This window comes from Micropterus salmoides, unplaced genomic scaffold, assembly GCF_014851395.1.
Source record: "Micropterus salmoides isolate LMB-PRFRI ecotype aquatic unplaced genomic scaffold, ASM1485139v1 Ms_hic_scaffold_22, whole genome shotgun sequence".
NCBI lineage: Eukaryota > Metazoa > Chordata > Actinopteri > Centrarchiformes > Centrarchidae > Micropterus > Micropterus salmoides.
Window position 1 is genome coordinate 5,140,901 of NW_024041373.1, and position 17,224 is coordinate 5,158,124.

The following is a 17,224-nucleotide window of genomic DNA, read 5'->3' on the forward strand; positions in this document are numbered from 1 at the left end:
TGAAGTTAGTGGAGACAAAAACAGAGCTAAAAGGACAGTGAACATTGGACTTACTTTCTTACTTTCTTATGTACTTACTTACTTGCTTAATGTAAGTAAGTGAACTGTGCTGCACCAGGAAACAACTTGAATAAAGTAAAAGATTGCTAACTTTGCAACATGTAAGCTGGATGTGTAAATAGTTGATTGCTAACACATTTGCCAACAACTATTCACTAGAAACCAGAAAGGTCATACTGTATATTAGATGTCTTGTTTTACACTTTGTTGCGTTGCCCCCGAACTGCCAAAAAGATAATAAATGCATTTGTAAGTACCGATATAACACACCTGACACAAAAGGCACATATCCAAGTTTCTGCACCAGCATTCCCTTTGTCCGATCAAATTGCAGTGATTTTTTTCTGTAAAACTGCATCCTTTATTGTGAGAGGTTGTGGTCCAGTTAAATTTAAGAATAAACATTACAATTAATTAATTATGCCAATATCCATCGCTACAGCACATAATGCTAAAAATAAGCTTACTCAGACTGTTCACGTCGCCATTAAGATAACATGTACTTAATCTTACTCTGACTGTTTTAAAAGCTATATTTTTCAAAGTTAGAAGGAGGTGTTATGCAAGCACTAGATGTAAGGGGTTTAAGGTCCCAGAGTGAACAAAGCCACAGACTGCAACATTAAAGCCTTATGTGTTTTGATGACATTAGAGGGCCACTCTTTGAAAGCATTACCGGTTTGACGGAAGCAGTTAGGAGGCTTGTGTGTTAAATTTAGACAGGTCATTAAGGGTCAGGAATGATGCTTTCTCCCCAGGGCTTCACAAAGTGGGAGCTTCAACACTGAAAAAAGGTCAATAGTGTTTAGATTTAAAGTAATGTGGAAACCAATGATTGTGATGCTATTAGTGAGGACCGGTTGAAAATGGCTGTGTTCTTCCAAGAAAAAACTGTGACAAGATGTCATTGTCACTGCCATTGTGTACGTGTGTGTGTGTCTGACAGGGCTATGCAGACAAAGTTGCTCATTGTGTAACATGCCGACTGATGGTCTTTGATTGTTCGGAGTAGAAATGTGTTTGACCACAAAAAAATTATATTCTGGAATTATTGATTTTATGCACATCACTCAGAGCAGAGCCAGGTATTAACCTATACACTAGGAGGTGTATAGGCATGACTACACAGGAAGTTTCTGATGTAACAGATACACTTCTTTTTTAAACAATCCAGCTGTCTACACAGGCTGCGTAACAGTTTGTGTTTTGCTCACAGTAAATGCAAAACCAAAGCGTATTTATACACTTAAAAGTCCAATTTCTTTTTGTTTTATGTGTTTTAACTACAGTTATTTTGTTCTGGGCTCTGAGCACTGCTAAAACATGCGTGGCCTACAGTCAAAACTGTGCTTGACTGTGCCTGTGGCTACGCATCCAGTTTAGATACAGATGCTCTTCTAATGTGTTGCTTTTGGCTAGACGGGCTGTGTAGACATGTGTTCAAGAGAGATGTGAATCTCTCTTGAACATGTTTTTACATTTCATTTGTATACAGATTACAAAATGTTAATTAGTGAGCTTGAGAGGTGCTGGTAGTTGTATTTTTGAACTTTAGACAGAGCCAGGCAAGCTGTTCCCCATTGCCTGCAAGCTAAGCTAAACTAAACTGAGAGGGATATTGATCTTTTCAGTAATGCCCAAAATGTTGCACTATTCCTTTGCAAACTTTTTTTCATGTCCTATAAATACGGTCCCTAAAATATATTAATGCTAACTGCTTTTAATTCCCTTGTTTTTTGTCTAGTTCCGGAAGTGCCTAATCCAGCTCTTCACCGGCAGGGGGACTATCCCAGACAGCAATATGAACCAGACCTCAGAGCGACCTGGAATTACTGCAGAGAGTCAACAGGAGAAATGTCAGCCATTGCTGCCCGCATCCCCGAGGGTGGCAATGTGTCGCCCAGGTCTGACGGTTCTCCAACCAACTGTGGCTCGTTTGCCCAGCTGCCTATCCCGGAGAACAAAGTGTGTCCAATGTAACCTTGTCCCAACAGGTGTTCTCTTACTGGGTCCATAATACCCTTCTTTAACCTTCTGTGTCTCTACATACAGTGTGTTTCGGAGCCTGTTTGGACTACAGGAGAACTTTAATTTTGTTCATTTCTTGCGGAGATGTAGGGTGCAGCGTGAAGAACAGAGAGTAAACCTTTGAAGGGTTTTCATTGTTGATGATGATTGTAGCATTTTTAAAATGTATTTCACTTGCAAAAGTAATTAAGGACAGAAACAAAACATCAGAAACTAGAGAAAAGGTTTGGATTCCTGCATTTATGCATCAGTAGTTTGTTCAGTATTTGATTAAAAAAAGAACAACAGAGGGCACAAGAAGGAACTATATAGATTGAAATGCTCAAAGCGTTACCCCATATCTTGTAAATATTTGCGTGCTGGACACCTTCTTGTTATTTGAGGAGATCTTGGATGTTCACTTGACCATCATGGCACACCTGCTAGTGTGTCACATTAGAGGGCACTTGATTCGACTTGATAGAGTCTGCCTTGATATCCCAATAAAAAAAGAGACTCCTAAAAACACAAACTTTGACATCAGTTTATTGAGGGCTAGCCAGTGTTTCCAGTCCACAATGCATCCTGCCTTTCATCTCGTCCTCACGTTCTCCTTTGAAGCCCTGTGATGGAGCCTTTAGAGAAAGCGTTGTTTTTCTATGCTGTTTCAGTACTTTGCTTTGGCAGCGCATCTTCATTCATCTCTGCTCGTCAAGAGGACAGAGCAGTCTTTTGAATTTAGATACTTTTACTTTAGTTTATCCCATGTTGACTTTTTTGGGTCAAAGCTTTCATCTTTAGTGAAAATGGTCAGTGGGACTTGGAAATGCCAGTCTCCTGTTACCTCAGTTGCAGATGTAGAACAACAACCGCCAGCAGGGAACGAACAAACACAAACATGCACACAACTCCAAGCAGCACATACACAGGCGCCGATGATGTTGGTGCTCCGGTGCTCGAACCCATTGTAAAGGTTGAGCACATACGAGGATGCAAAAAACAGCATCTTTAAGAAAACTACATGTATTTATTACATTATTACTATTATCTGTGAACGCTTAACTATATATATATATCTCACCTAACTATAAATCGTATTATCCAATTAAATGTTTCACAGCTCTGTGCGTGTGTACGTTATCGATAAAGATAACCAAGATAGAAATATCCTTCAAAAATCTCAAATCTATTTCCCCCTCAGCTCCTTCAGCCTCTTCTCCCCCACTGTTTGATAATCCCTCAGATCTTGTCAACTATTATAATGACACACTCTCCTCCTGTTTTGATGAGCTGGATCCCATTAAAACCAAAACAAAAGTGTCTGATTCATACACTTGGCTCCCTGGTATAATCCTGAACTCAGCAAAATGAAATCCCATCTGTGCCAGCTTGAAAGACTCTGCAAGAAAAACTGATTCAACAGTGGATCTTCAAGCCTACACAGACTATCTTCAACGATACAAAGATGGTCTCATTACAGCCCGGTCCACCTACTTCTCACACCTCATACACTCTGGGTCCATCAACACCAAGGCTCTCTTTTCCACAATAAACAAGCTTCTGAAACCCAGTGACAACACCTCCAAATCCTTCAGAGCTGACAAGTGAAAATCTTTCCATTTCCTTTCCAAATAAAAATTGACACCATCTACAGCAACCTGACCATCTGCCCCACTCTGCTGCCACTCAGTCCCTGTCTCAGTTCTTCCCTGTGTCACCAATGGAGCTGTCCACCTTCATGGTAGGAATGAGAAACTTCACTCATCTTCTGGATCCCATCCCATCTAATCTTTTTTATGTACTGTCTCTCAGCTATCTAGTCACAGAAATCATTACATCCTCCTTCAGCTGCGGTTCAGTCCCCCAAACATTCAAATGGCTGCTGTTAACCCCATCCTCAAAAAAACCTGGACTCACCACTGATATCATATGCAATCTCAATTTTTTTGCTAGAAGTACTGGGACGTATTGCTGCCTTCCAACGCGAAGCCCACCTCATCTCCAGCTCCCTGTTTGGACCATTTCAATGCGGTTTCCACTAACAGCACAGCACAGAAACAGGTCAAGTCACCAGTGACCTCCTCCTGTCCTGACTCTAGTTACCCCACCATTCTGATCCTCCTCAACTTAACTTTAGCTTTTGACACCTTCAACTACACTATTCTCTTCTCCCTCCCTCAACATCACCGGTACTGCCCCCTCCTGGCTAAGGTCATATCTCACAGTTCATCAACAACTGCACTTCCTCTAACGCTCCTCGGTTCCATGGCGTCCCCCAGGTTTCAGTGCTTGGTCCTCTACTGTTCATCCACTACATGCTCCACCTTAATAACATCATATGCTGTCACGGTCTCCACTTCCACTGCTACGCTGATGACGACCAGCTCTACGTCTCCACTAAATCCATCATCACTGCAACGCATTCCACTCTGGCCAACTTAAATCCTGAATGCAAGACAACTTCCTCAAACCAAACTCTGATAAATCAGACATAAACAGCATCAGTCCCTAAATCCCTCACCAAACTTCTGCCATCGATAACTACACTCTGTCTCCCTCCCCATACATCCACAACCTCAGAGTAATTTTCAACAGCAACCTCTTCTCCGAAAACCACACCAATAAAATCACCTGAACTACCTTATTCCACCTAAAAAACATAGCTCAGAGCAATCACTCTCATTCTCTGCTGCTGAAATTTAGATTCATGCCTTCATCACATCCAGAATTGACTACTGCATTGACTAACAGCATTCTTTATGGCACATCATCCAAAGTCCTAAATAAACTCCAGTATATCCAGAACTCTGCTGCTCGCCCCCTCCTACATCACTCGTCCTTCAGACCATCCACTGCCCCCTTGTCCCACAACGGATCCAATTCAAAGTCCTTCTTCACACTACTTCCCCCAGCCTTTGCTGGATTGAGCTGCATTGATGATTATTTTGTGTTCTGTACAATATTTGGCATGTCAAGGACTAGCAGCTTGACGACATGTAGACAATGAGTTAAACTAAATAGAGAAACTTTTTATTGGATTTTTACCAGACCACTAGCCCAACCGCTGACGCAATTTTTGAGCTGTTGAAGGACGTACTGCTGAGACTTTCCCTGCCTAACCTTAAACTGTAGAGGTCATTGTTATGATGGCGCTCGAATATGTCCAGTATTCCAAAGGGTCTCCAGGCATGTGTACAAGAACAGAAGGCTCAAGCAATGTATGTCTATTGTGTTGCACATGTGGTGGTGTTATTGCAGAGCAATACCATAGGCTGATGCACAGCAGAGTATAGTGCAGGTAGATTTTTATTAAGTATTATGACTATGTTTCTCAAAATATTACCTCTTTATTAAATTAAATTTATATTAAATGTTTAATGTTTGACTAAATTATGCGTATATGTGTTGACTCAGCAGGAATGATATTAAATAAGAAAAGTTGATCCACGAGATAATACATATTTGAAAACAATGCCAATATATTTTGATTTTGTGGATTGTCACCTGCCACCTAAATTTTGATTTTGTGTTTCCCTTTACATAAATAAAGACATTTCCACCATAAATTGATGCAGAAAAAACAGAAATTGGTGGTGGGGGTCAGAAAGACTTAATATGTGCTCCTTCCAGTGTTGAAATGAAACCTATGCAATTGCATGACCTGATAACACTGACACAAAATTCACCAAAACGAATTGCTTGGAGTTCTGCAGCGAAGACACCTGTCTGTACGACCTCTGTGCTCAAAGTACTGGATGGTGAAAGCTGCTTCTCTACAGTCAATTGCTTCAAATTACAGTACGCTAAAGAGAGTCTCTTGAAAACCTGTCTTCAGAAGATACGGGTGAAGCAGGCAGCAAAGCAGGCGGTTTACTTCAGCACCTGCAGAAGTTCGGTACATTTTTCTCATCAAAGCTGATTTTTTCTGCTTGCAGAAATGGCCAATGGCCACTGCAAAACAAAAAGTTTTCTAGCTCATTGAAATGCGACACAAGGATATCAAGCATCTTTGTGAAATGGATTTGAAGTTTTTTTTTTTTAAACACAAATGCAGCTGCTAATGATCTCAATGTGGAGAGCCCAGCTCTGCCAAGGCCAAGAAAAACCCCATGTTGACTGGAGGTGCACCATCACAGACAGCAATTTTACCAGGTAATGGACACTGCAACAACATCTTTGTATTGCAGCTTCATTCACTCTGCATTCAAACACGTGCAATATCGAGGATTTTTTGAGGGTAAAGGGTGACCATGAGAGCATTACGGAGTTCCATGGAGATGATCTGGATAAAGGCAGGCTGACACTTCATCGTAATATGTTCAATGACATATCTAAACAAGGGTGTGTTTGCCTGACAACTTTTTGTGATGCTCTGGATTTCCTGATGGGACAACAAGGGAGAGCCACTGAGGACCCCGCAGTCAAAACTCACCAGATCAATCAGACTTGGACTCACCGTTCCTGTGACCTCTTGCACTGTCCTAAAACTTATCTACGCCCCACGATGGGGCAAGGAAGACTTACCTTAAAGTATTGAACGGAAAAACCCTGGAAGGAGCAGAAACCTGGATGCCATAGCTGATGAGGTCATCAGACACACTGCTGTGAGAGAAAACACAGTCCTTCTTTGGAAATAGCCTGTAGCCAGTGGTGAGTGGCAAGTGTGAGCAAATGTTTTTTTCTTTCTATCTTTTACAATAGGCCACTGTGTAGGCTAGGCTTGTCATCTCAAAATTTGTTGTGAATGGATTTGAGTAAAATTCATAGTTGAATTGTTTGTGTAGCTATATTTCTTTTAGTTGAACTGAAAGATTAGGGTTAACTTGTGACTGTGTGGTGAATACCAAGTTATGGTATTCATATGTCTAGGTATTTTTTTCTTGTAATATTGACACACACCAGCGAGTAGTCTTATGTTGTGGCCAATGTGTATGTAAATACTATCCCCTCAAGACTGTGTGCAGGTGTGGTGTAGCCTGTTATAATTTGCAGTAGAGCAGTGTCTCATTTCTTTGCGGTTTGTGTTTACGTCCGACAGACAACAGTCGCCTACATCAGGGTAATTACTAAAGCAAGTGCAATAAAAGTTGTTTTGTGACAATCAACACCGTGGTCATTTGGGCACCCAGGGGCTATAACATAAATCGGCGCCTATGAGCACATATTGTATATATACACACCACACATGCATGCACATACACACACACACACACACACACACACACACACACAAATTGCAGTATTATGATAAATACTCAACAGGCACTGTGATGAAGCAGTCAATAAATATCCTAGCACAAGAGAGGCGTTGTTAAGCAGCCATGTACAAAAGCAATGACAATTACCATCATAAGCAGAAGTCAACAGCAATATTAAAATGAAATACGGTCACAGTTTGAATACTTAAGCGCTAACTGCAGTAGATGTAGCAGTGAGTGTTAAAACGTCCTCTAATTGACTTTGTGGTGCATGTTTGTTCATTATTGCTGGATATTTGTCAAAACACTGTTGTATTCTCTATGCTGCACAGTGTTTCACTATGGTAAAAAAAAAAAAAAAAGTATGCTGTCCGTTTGCAATGTACTGAGTGTGTGTTCCAATCACGTTTGCCCAGTCTGGTAGGAGTAACATTTAGTATTGATGCATCTGTGCCAAATTCATTGTGATGACTTTCAGACATACATTAATGAGGTGGCCAGAAACATGATTTCAAATGAATGCTAATATTCCTCCATGTCTATGTGAATGCAAGTAGGCAACTGTTTGCCAAGAAATTTGCCATATCAGTGTTATTTGGTAGTGGTTGTGTATTTGCCAGCTTGATTTGGCAATTCTTTGACAACAAATTATTAATTGGCATTTGGAGATTACCACTTGATTAAATGTTCAATATCAACACTAAACTGTATAAACAAAATGTGTAAAAGCATAAATAGCAAAAACTTAGCAGAGTAAAATATTTAAACCTAAAGTTTTTTCCCCAGACATGTCTTTTGGCGCTGTTGTAAAATGCAAAATCTGTATTGTGTGTACATCTACCAGTGTGGGAAATTGTTTTCAACTGCTTTTCAATAGACAAGCAAAGGCCAAGCTTAAAAGTCCAAAACCATGAACTATGGTTCGAATGGCTTGTACTCTGACCTCTGCAGTAAAGTCAAATAACAAGTGTCTTGTCATAAATGTCCTACATTACTTTTCACAGTGATTGTTCAGATCTTTTATGGTAAATTAATGTACGTAAATGAGCTCAGGCAACCAGTCTTGTGGTTGCAGATCTCCCAGTGAGCCAGGGGCTTTATTCAAAAATGAGCAGCATCACACAGCCAGCCAACAACAATATGTAAATGCTCCAAGCACGATGTCATCACATCATGTTCCAGGCTTCCAGCTTTCAGTGTGTAGTAACACACAGGTATATATGAACAAACAAAACAGTTCCAAGATACTGTGAAGTATAAGGAAAGGATCCAGCTGCAGAAATCTAAAACAAATGTGTTTGGTTGCTCATTTCTGAATTTCAGTGCCATGTCTCTCTGGAACCACAGCACTGCCTGCTCAAGATAATATCCACGCACCAAAATCATAATGGGTCAGCAACTCATACTATCTACTCGTGTGTCAACAAAATCCAGATTTTCTGTTTAAGTGTTCACACACACTGTCTTCGCCAGTCACTACCAATCAATTTAACCTTTCCCAAGCCTCCCCATTACTGACACACACACACACACACACACACACACACACACAAACCACACCCCATCTACAGGCAAAGATACAGTAGGTGTGTAGGGGCTTTTGGAAGTAGGGACTTCACCTTGAAGATCAGACAGGATATAAATCAACAAACCTGCCACTGTTACTTTGTGGTACACAGATTACATGCATGCTGATAAGGGAAGGGAGCACTTCCAACATGTATAGATGGGATAAAGCTCCTATTTCTGACCTTCCAGCCCTGAATTTCAAGCCGCTCCATTTGTTTGTTGTGTTGTAGGCATGTCAAGACTTGTTCTGTTTTTTGTGTCAAGAGTACATTTGTCTTGAGTTTGATTTACATGGGTTTACAGGACATGCACGCTGGTTATAAAATGTCTGTATTAAAGTATATTTTTGAAAAGCAATTATGCACTGTGTTGTTCTGTTGGTACTTTTTCACAAAAAATAAAAGTGAAAGTTGTTAGTACTTTGATGCTATGCTAGAGGCTCTGGATAGGACTCACTCCACCTCTTCCTAAGGTCCATCAAGCATGGTACAGTTTGAGGTGAAATCCAAATATTGTCCATCACAATGCATTCCCACTAAATCTTTGGAAGATCAGGGTTGTCCCACTGTAAAACTGGCAAGTACTTGTGGGTTCACCAGATTTATGAGGCCTTTATGCACAAGTCCACAATCCATAAAGACTTGACAGAGGAAGCCCAGAACCATCAGCTACAAAGAAAAGACAAACCAAGAAAAAAAACAACCCTTTTATCTTGCCGACACAGTGGAATATATAACCGCAGATACAGTAAAATTAAAATAGTATGCTGGACATTTAACATCAATCAAAATCTGTGACAGCTTTGTGATCAAGATAGACGGTGGAGCCACTGTTAATTTCATCAACGAAAAACTATGCCTCGAATTTCATTTTAATTTGAATGGCCAAGACAACTTATACCTAACACCAACATACTGTATGTCAAAGCAGCCACATCAACTGCACAGTCAACAACAGGGAACTAATTATGCATGATGAATGCATGGAGATGAAGAGGGCCTGGACTAGTATTAAAGAGGTGGTACAATACTCATTTTCAGGTTCATCATCTTATTAAGTGGTTGTACCAGAACGGGTTTACAAGGTTTTATTTTCAGAAACACCATATTTTTGTCATACTGTACATTGCTGCATCTCCTCTTTCCACCCTGTGTTGAAGGCTTCGTTTTAGCTATGGAGTGATACATCTTGCCTCTACGTGATCTTTGTTGGGAGATGCATGCAGTTCCTATTTAATCATCAATCAGAAGCAGAGAAGGGCGGCTCCTGAGAATCCGGTAAACACGGCTTTGGTTCAGCTGTATATCCCCTTTCCAGCTTAGCAACATAGACTGGAGCAACAGTTTCAGAGTGGTGAGTTATTAATTTGTAACAAAAGTATCTTTCATCCATAAAATTATAACTGAGCTCTGTCTCTACATCACAGTAACAACTTTCTGTCCATTGACTGACTGGAGGGTAGCTAATGTTTGGAAAGGAGAGGGGAGGCAGCAGGTGGACGTAGACGAGCATTATGATGTGTCATCACAGGGATGAAAGGGAAATGGCTGGACTACAAACAAACTATTTTCAGGCAGAGTTTTCTGTGGGAGTGTTTGGGCTGGACTTTGGGCTTTTTCATTTTGCAAACCTATTACATGCACAAAAAAGGTATATAACTCAATAAAGGAGATGGAAAAAGCTAAAAAGCAGAATACCACTTCTTTAAGAATCTTAAGGGGTTTTCAATGAAATCACTTATTAATAAATCTAATCTAATTTTCACTGCCTTATTGTCAGTGGGCTGTAGCCTTAGAAATGAAGCACACGCCTGTTTCCTCTGTTGCTTGGAACAGCCAGTATTCTGCTTTTAATGTGAAGGCACTGGATTGGGATGTAGCTCTGTGCGCGCTCCCAAGCCTCTCTCCGACTACAGCAACAACACTGCAGCTAACGAAATGCAGTCCATTAACACCACAAAACAACGGCTCCCAGCACAGACTCTAAAAACAACAATAAAGGTTTATGTGCTGAAGCCAGTCAAGCCAAAGAAAATCTGATGATGTCGGTGAAAAGAGTGAACATTAGAAAGGCTGGTGTCACCTAGAGAGTCACGTTAGGCTAACGCAGAGCAATTACCAGTGGTGGAAAGTAACAAAGTATATACATACCGGCATATGCAGTGACAGTCCAGCGCAGAGCTGGATGGGCCCGCCTCACTTTCCAGTCAAAGGTGAACGTGAATGTTTACAACTTTGATGAGAGGATGAAGAGGGACTATCCTTCTAGCCACGAGAAGAGAAAAAAACTCAATGAGAGTGAAGTGCGGGAACAGCAGTCAGTCAGTTCTCTTCTCTCCAAGTCTGATGTCAGCATATCACCCTTAGCCTTATGTGCAGCTGCAGTAAATCTCTCTGTCTGTCTGTCCTGTTAACCAGCTAAGCAGCGCAGCTCTTGGTCTGTCCCAGTCTTGGTTGCTTGCCAGTCTGTGTCTGAACAGTGTTAGAGTGAAATACAGCTCTTTATTACATTTGAGAAACGCAGACGGGCCACAGAAAGATGCGCGTGGAAATGCGTTCATATGCAGTTGCACAAAATGAAACTATTCCAGCAAGAAACATCTGTGGGACCAGTCCAGACAGGATGTGAGGGCACTCCTCATACATTATTTTAAAACAAGCAAGTGAAATTTAGTTAACCCTCCCGCTGTCTCTGTACATTTTGTCCACGCACGCGCCTACACGCACGCGGGGCAATACGGGAGCGCGCAGCTCTTGCTCACGTACTTGCTGCAGCCTTGGCAGGTTGTGTAGGTTTTACTGTCTTTTTTAGGGGGACATATCTGACACCTCTTCCTTTTGCTAGCGTTCGGTTTCGGGGGGGCTAGCGAAGCCGGGATGTCCTGGGTGGGGTGGTCACGTGACCCTCGGCGAGTGGGTTGCGGTTGCGAAGAAGGAGATCCCGGATCGCGGTCACCGCTACCCCCTATTCTAAGGGTTCTGACCAGCGAGGCCGAAGCCTCGGCTCGAGGCATCCCCCGCCTCTTCTCTATGAGCGGGGTCACGAGCGCCTTGCCCAGCTGCTCCAGGAACAACCTGCGCTTGTTTCGATTACCAGACAGCCACGCAAGGTTCGTCTCTCGCCATATCACGTAAGCATTGTACGCATATGTTGTGAAAGATGACCATGGGCCAGCGCGAGGTCATTCTCCTGCAGCTGTACGTGGCGATGACCTTGTCCAGGTTGTCCACTCCGCCCTTGGTGCTGTTGTACTTGAGTACCAGGTTAGGTTTCCGATCGGAGCGCTCGCTGAGTCCGGAATACGACGCGGAGGCAGAGCAATCTCGGGTTTGCGAGTGCGAGCGCCAAGGCAGCGTGGTCATGATCAACACGTTCTTGTTTTTCTTGGGCACGTACGAGACCAGCGTGGTGCTCTTGGCTGTGGCTCCGGTGAACGCGAACTGGGACGAGAAGATGGGTCTGCCCTTGGTGGCGAACAGCGCAGGCGGCAGTTCGGGTTTGTTCTTCCTTACGGTTCCGAGCATGGTCAGACCTCTCTCCAGGAGCCGCTGTCCGAGCTCGTAAGAGGTGAAGAAGTTGTCGCAGGTTACGTTGCGCGGTCCGGAGAGCCCCTCGGTGAGTTCCAGTACCACGCGGGCGCCTTGGTTTTTCTCGGAGCGCGGTAGGGCTGCCGCGTGCGAGTCCCCGGTGGGCAGCTCCTTCTTGCCCACGTAGACCTGCATCTTCCACGCGTAGCTCGATTTCGCATCGCAGGCAACCCAAGACTTGATTCCGTACTTTGCGGGTTTGTTGGGCATGTATTGTCTGAAGGGACAACGTCCTGAGAGACAGGGGAGGGAAGATGGAGACAGATGTGTTACATATCTCTGGGCATAGCGGATAATGGTTACAGAGGGGGGGAAGACAGAAAGAAAGACACAATACCTCTGAAGGAAAGAAAGACAGAAAGAAAGACAGAGAGAGAAAGAAAGACAGAAAGAAAGACAGAGAGAGAAAGAAAGACAGAAAGAAAGACAGAGAGAACGAAAGACATATAGTGTGAGATGGGTTTTTTTGTGCTCGGTAGTACCTCTGAAGGGAACCAGCTGTTCGTCCACGGTAACATCGGGTCCCGGGTTGTACAGGTAGGGCAGCCTCTCCGCCCACCTGTCCCACAGCTCTCTAACCGCGGCCAGTTTGTCCGAGGCACGTCTCTGGGCTCTCGTCTCGCGATCGTCGAAGCGCAGCAGCTTCGAGTACGCGTAAAACGCCTTGAGGGGCATGGTGGCGCGGAATATCGAGCGACCGCTTTCAGTGTCCCAGAGGCTGGCCGCGGCCTCCCCTGTACACTCTGGCCAGGAAGAGCAATCCCATGTATGCGCGCAGCTCGGTCTCGCCCATGCCCGCCTTCCACCAAGCGTTCCGTTGCCCGTAGCCCGTGCGTTCAGCCTTGAGGTAGGTCATCTCCAGTACGAGCTTCTCTACTGCGTGCGTGAAAAACAAGCCGAAAGCCGAAGCTATATCGCGCACCAGGGACACCGTGTACGGGGTAGGCCCCGAGGGTGCGCTGGGTATCGGGCTCCGTTGCGTACTTTTCACCTGTTGAGATACATGATGTGTGCGCCAGAGAAGAGTTTGGTTCTTTGACATTAGGTCGCGGGGTTGTTCGGGTGGTGCTTCTTGTTCTTGATCTTGTTGTTCATCTTGTTCATGTTCTTGTACTTGATCGTGTTCGTGTACTTGTTGTTCATCTTGTTCATCAACATCTTTTTCTTCTTCTTCGTTTCCTTCTTCTTCTTCTTCTTCTTCCTGACCGTCTTCGTATAGTTCGTATTCCTCTTCATCTTCATAATCATAGTCTGTGTCTGACACGTATTCATCATCATCGTCATCCCACTCTCCCACAGAGATATCCTGCCCACGTATAGAAGAGGCCATCGTTCCGGGCTCGGCGGGTCTGTGACCTCCATTTGAACCGGTTATCGGTTAGTAGTGTCACATACTTTGCCAGGTACGGTCAACGATGGGACAATGTGACCCAAGGGGAATGACAGGGTAGGAATACGGGATACGCAGAGGAAAGATAGGGAAAGCGAATCTCGGTGGGTCACAGTGACCCGGAGGGCAGATAGAAGGGGAAAGCGAATGACAGGTGGCAACGTAGGAGGGAAAGCAAATCTCGGTGGGTCACAGTGACCCGGAGGGCAGATAGTACACGTTGAAAAGGGAACCGTAGAGGACAGATAGGGAAAGCGAATCTCGGTGGGTCACTGTGACCCGAAGGGCAGATAGAAGGAGGAAAGCGAATCTCGGTGGGTCAGAGTGACCCAGAGGGCATATACAAGGGCGAAGTGAATGACATGTGGCAACGTAGGAGGGAAAGCGAATCTCGGTGGGTCACTGTGACCCGAAGGGCAGATAGAAGGGCAGATAACATGACATGTGGCAACGTAGGAGGGAAAGTGAATCTCGGTGGGTCACTGTGAGCCGAAGGGCAGATAGTACACGTTGAAAAGGGAACCGTAGAGGACAGATATGGAAAGCGAATCTCGGTGGGTCACAGTGACCCGGAGGGCATATAGAAGGGCGAAGTGAATGTCATGTGGCAAGGTAGGAGGAAAGCCAATCTCGGTGGGTCACTGTGACCCGAAGGGCAGATAGAAGGGGGGAAAGCGAATGTCATGTGGCAACGTAAGAGGGAAAGCGAATCTCGGGTCAGAGTGACCCGAAGGGCAGATAACATGACAAGGGCAAGGTAGGAGGGAAAACGAATCTCGGTGGGTCACTGGGACCCGAAGGGCAGATGGAAGGGCAGATAACATGACAGGTGGCAATGTAGGAGGGAAAACGAAACTCGGTGGGTCACTGGGACCCGAAGGGCAGATAACATGACAGGTGGCAATGTAGGAGGGAGAACGAAACTCGGTGGGTCAGAGTGACCCGGAGCAGTGATCATCGAAGGGAAAGCGAATCTTGGTGGGTCAGAGTGACCCGGAGGGCAGATAGTACACGTTGCAAAGGGAACCGTAGAGGACAGATATGGAAAGCGAATCTCGGTGGGTCACAGTGACCCGGAGCGGGGAGGGGAGTGGAGGGTGAGCGAATGACAGCGGAGATCGTTCGAGGGAAAGCGAATCTCGGGTCAATGTGACCCAAGGAGGAGATAGTATACTTGGAAAGGGAAAGGGGGGGACCGTTTCCGCTATACCGGGGAACGTGCGCTCGAGAAAACGAGCGGACAGGCCTGCGATTGGTTTCCGCGCAAACGGGGAAAAAGAGCGGCAAGGCCAACGATTGGTCTCCGCGCACGAGGGAAACAAGCGGACAGGCCGGCGATTGGTCTCCGCGCTCGAGGGAAACGAGCGGACGGGCCTGCGATTGGTTTCCGCGCAAACAAGGGAAAAGGCGGCAAGGCCAACGATTGGTTTCCGCGCAAATGGGGAAAAGCGATGAGATGTACAGCCAGCATCAGATACAAGCAGCTCAGACCCTAATGGAACAGATACTGCTCCTCCAAATGACCCAGAAGATTGGCCCCCAGTCTTAACAGACTTTATGAGGAATGAGATGTCTGTGAATGTCATCCAGGTCATAGTTACCCAACAAAGGTTGTGGTCAAGGGCAACTGGACTCGGTTGAAGATACTTTCTAGAAGAGGTTTCTATTCAGGCTTCTTACAGAGGGAGGATTGAAGTGAGAGCATTGTGATGTCAGGTGTGACTGCAGCAGACCTGCTCTGTTTTTGCATGTAAATGCTCCGTATTTGTATAGCGCCTTTCTAGTCTTTTCGACCACTCAAAGCGCTTTTAAACTACATCTGCATTCACCATTCAGTCACATTTATACACTGAGCCTAAGTGCTCAAACAGAAACTAACATTCACACACATTCATACACTGGCGGAACAGCCGCCAGGGGCAATTTGGGGTTCAGTATCTTGCCCAAGGACACTTCGACATGCAGCTTGAAGGAGTCGGGGATTCACTAGACCTTATAATGCAATATTCAAATCTGTATTGAGTGAATTTAAAAAGATAGATTGCTTTTTGTTTTTGTTTTTGTTTTTGCTTTGATTTTTAAAACCAGGTACTTTTTTTACGTTTACTTGAGTAGGTTTATACTGGATGACTTTTATTTGAGTAAAATTTTTCATGTGCTATCTGTACTTGTACTTAAGTATGAAAATTTAGTACTTCTTCCACCACTGGCAGTTGCTAGCTCCAGGAGTACTGTTTTAATATGCCGGCTCACCGTATGAGCAGGGAACATTTAGGTAACAGAGCCTGAACATGTCAGTGTCATGATTAGCTGAGTGCAGTATCAGGAAACTGAATAGTGGACCCAAATGCAGACATATTCAAGGAATATGCTGTTCAGGGGGTTTATTGAAGCTAAACAAGTACAAACAAAAGTAACATACCATCAACGAAAAATAGTCCAAACAAGGCAGATGATCCAAAAGAAATAATCCTACAGTCCAAATAAAGGTAAATCCAAACAGGGAAGAAGTAATCCAAATCACAGAACCAAGACCAGGAGAACAGTGAACAAGGTATAGGCAGAACACTCAACATAAGACGATGATACCACAAAGACAGAACAGAACTGACGGCTTAAATACACAGGCAAACAAGCAGGGAGGGAGTGCACAGGTGAAGACATGAGGAACTTATTTGGCACAGCAGACACACAGTGAAACAGGGCAAAATGAATCAAGAAGGCAAGAAACCATGAAAGCAAATCGAATCAGATCGGAGTAAAGAATTCACTAAAATGACCATAAACACAAGCAGCCAAATACATAAACCAAGCTGGATGGTACAGCGGCAGTATTGTTGCCCTTTGAACAGCAGGAGTGGGGTTCAAATCCAGCTCAGGGGCAGCCTCTAGCACAGTTACTCAAGCATAGACAGTAATGTAGTACAATCAAGCTCGCAAACATCTCTCCAGAGCTCCCAACTGCTTTTTAGGAGCAATAAGCAAGACATTAATAAACTCAAAAAGATTCAATGATGAGATCTCATCTGTTACTTTCATTTATCCTATTGTAATCTCAATTCAGTATCCATTTGTCTTACCTAAGTCTCAAAACCTCAATCTCTCTTCATCTCATCCTTTTCTCGTAAGGGGTTTTAGGAGCAACAATTCAGATTGGAGTGATCTCAAAAAGATATACTATTGAGATCTTAGTGTTTTCTCAAGAGATGTCTGAATATATGGAATGGAAGTCTGAATATAGTGAATGAAAGTCTGAATAAATTGAATGGAAGTCTGAATATAGTGAATGAAAGTCTGACTATAGTGAATGAAAGTCTGACTATAGTGAATGAAAGTCTGAATATAGTGAATGAAAGTCTGAATAAATTGAATGGAAGTCTGAATATAGTGAATGAAAGTCTGAATATACTGAA

General features: G+C 43.9%; 1 pseudogene; it reads right to left on the reverse strand.

Moving 5' to 3' along the window:
• Positions 1 to 11,550: 11,550 nt before the first annotated feature.
• On the reverse strand, positions 11,551 to 13,751 carry LOC119917688 (annotated as a pseudogene).
• Positions 13,752 to 17,224: the final 3,473 nt, after the last annotated feature.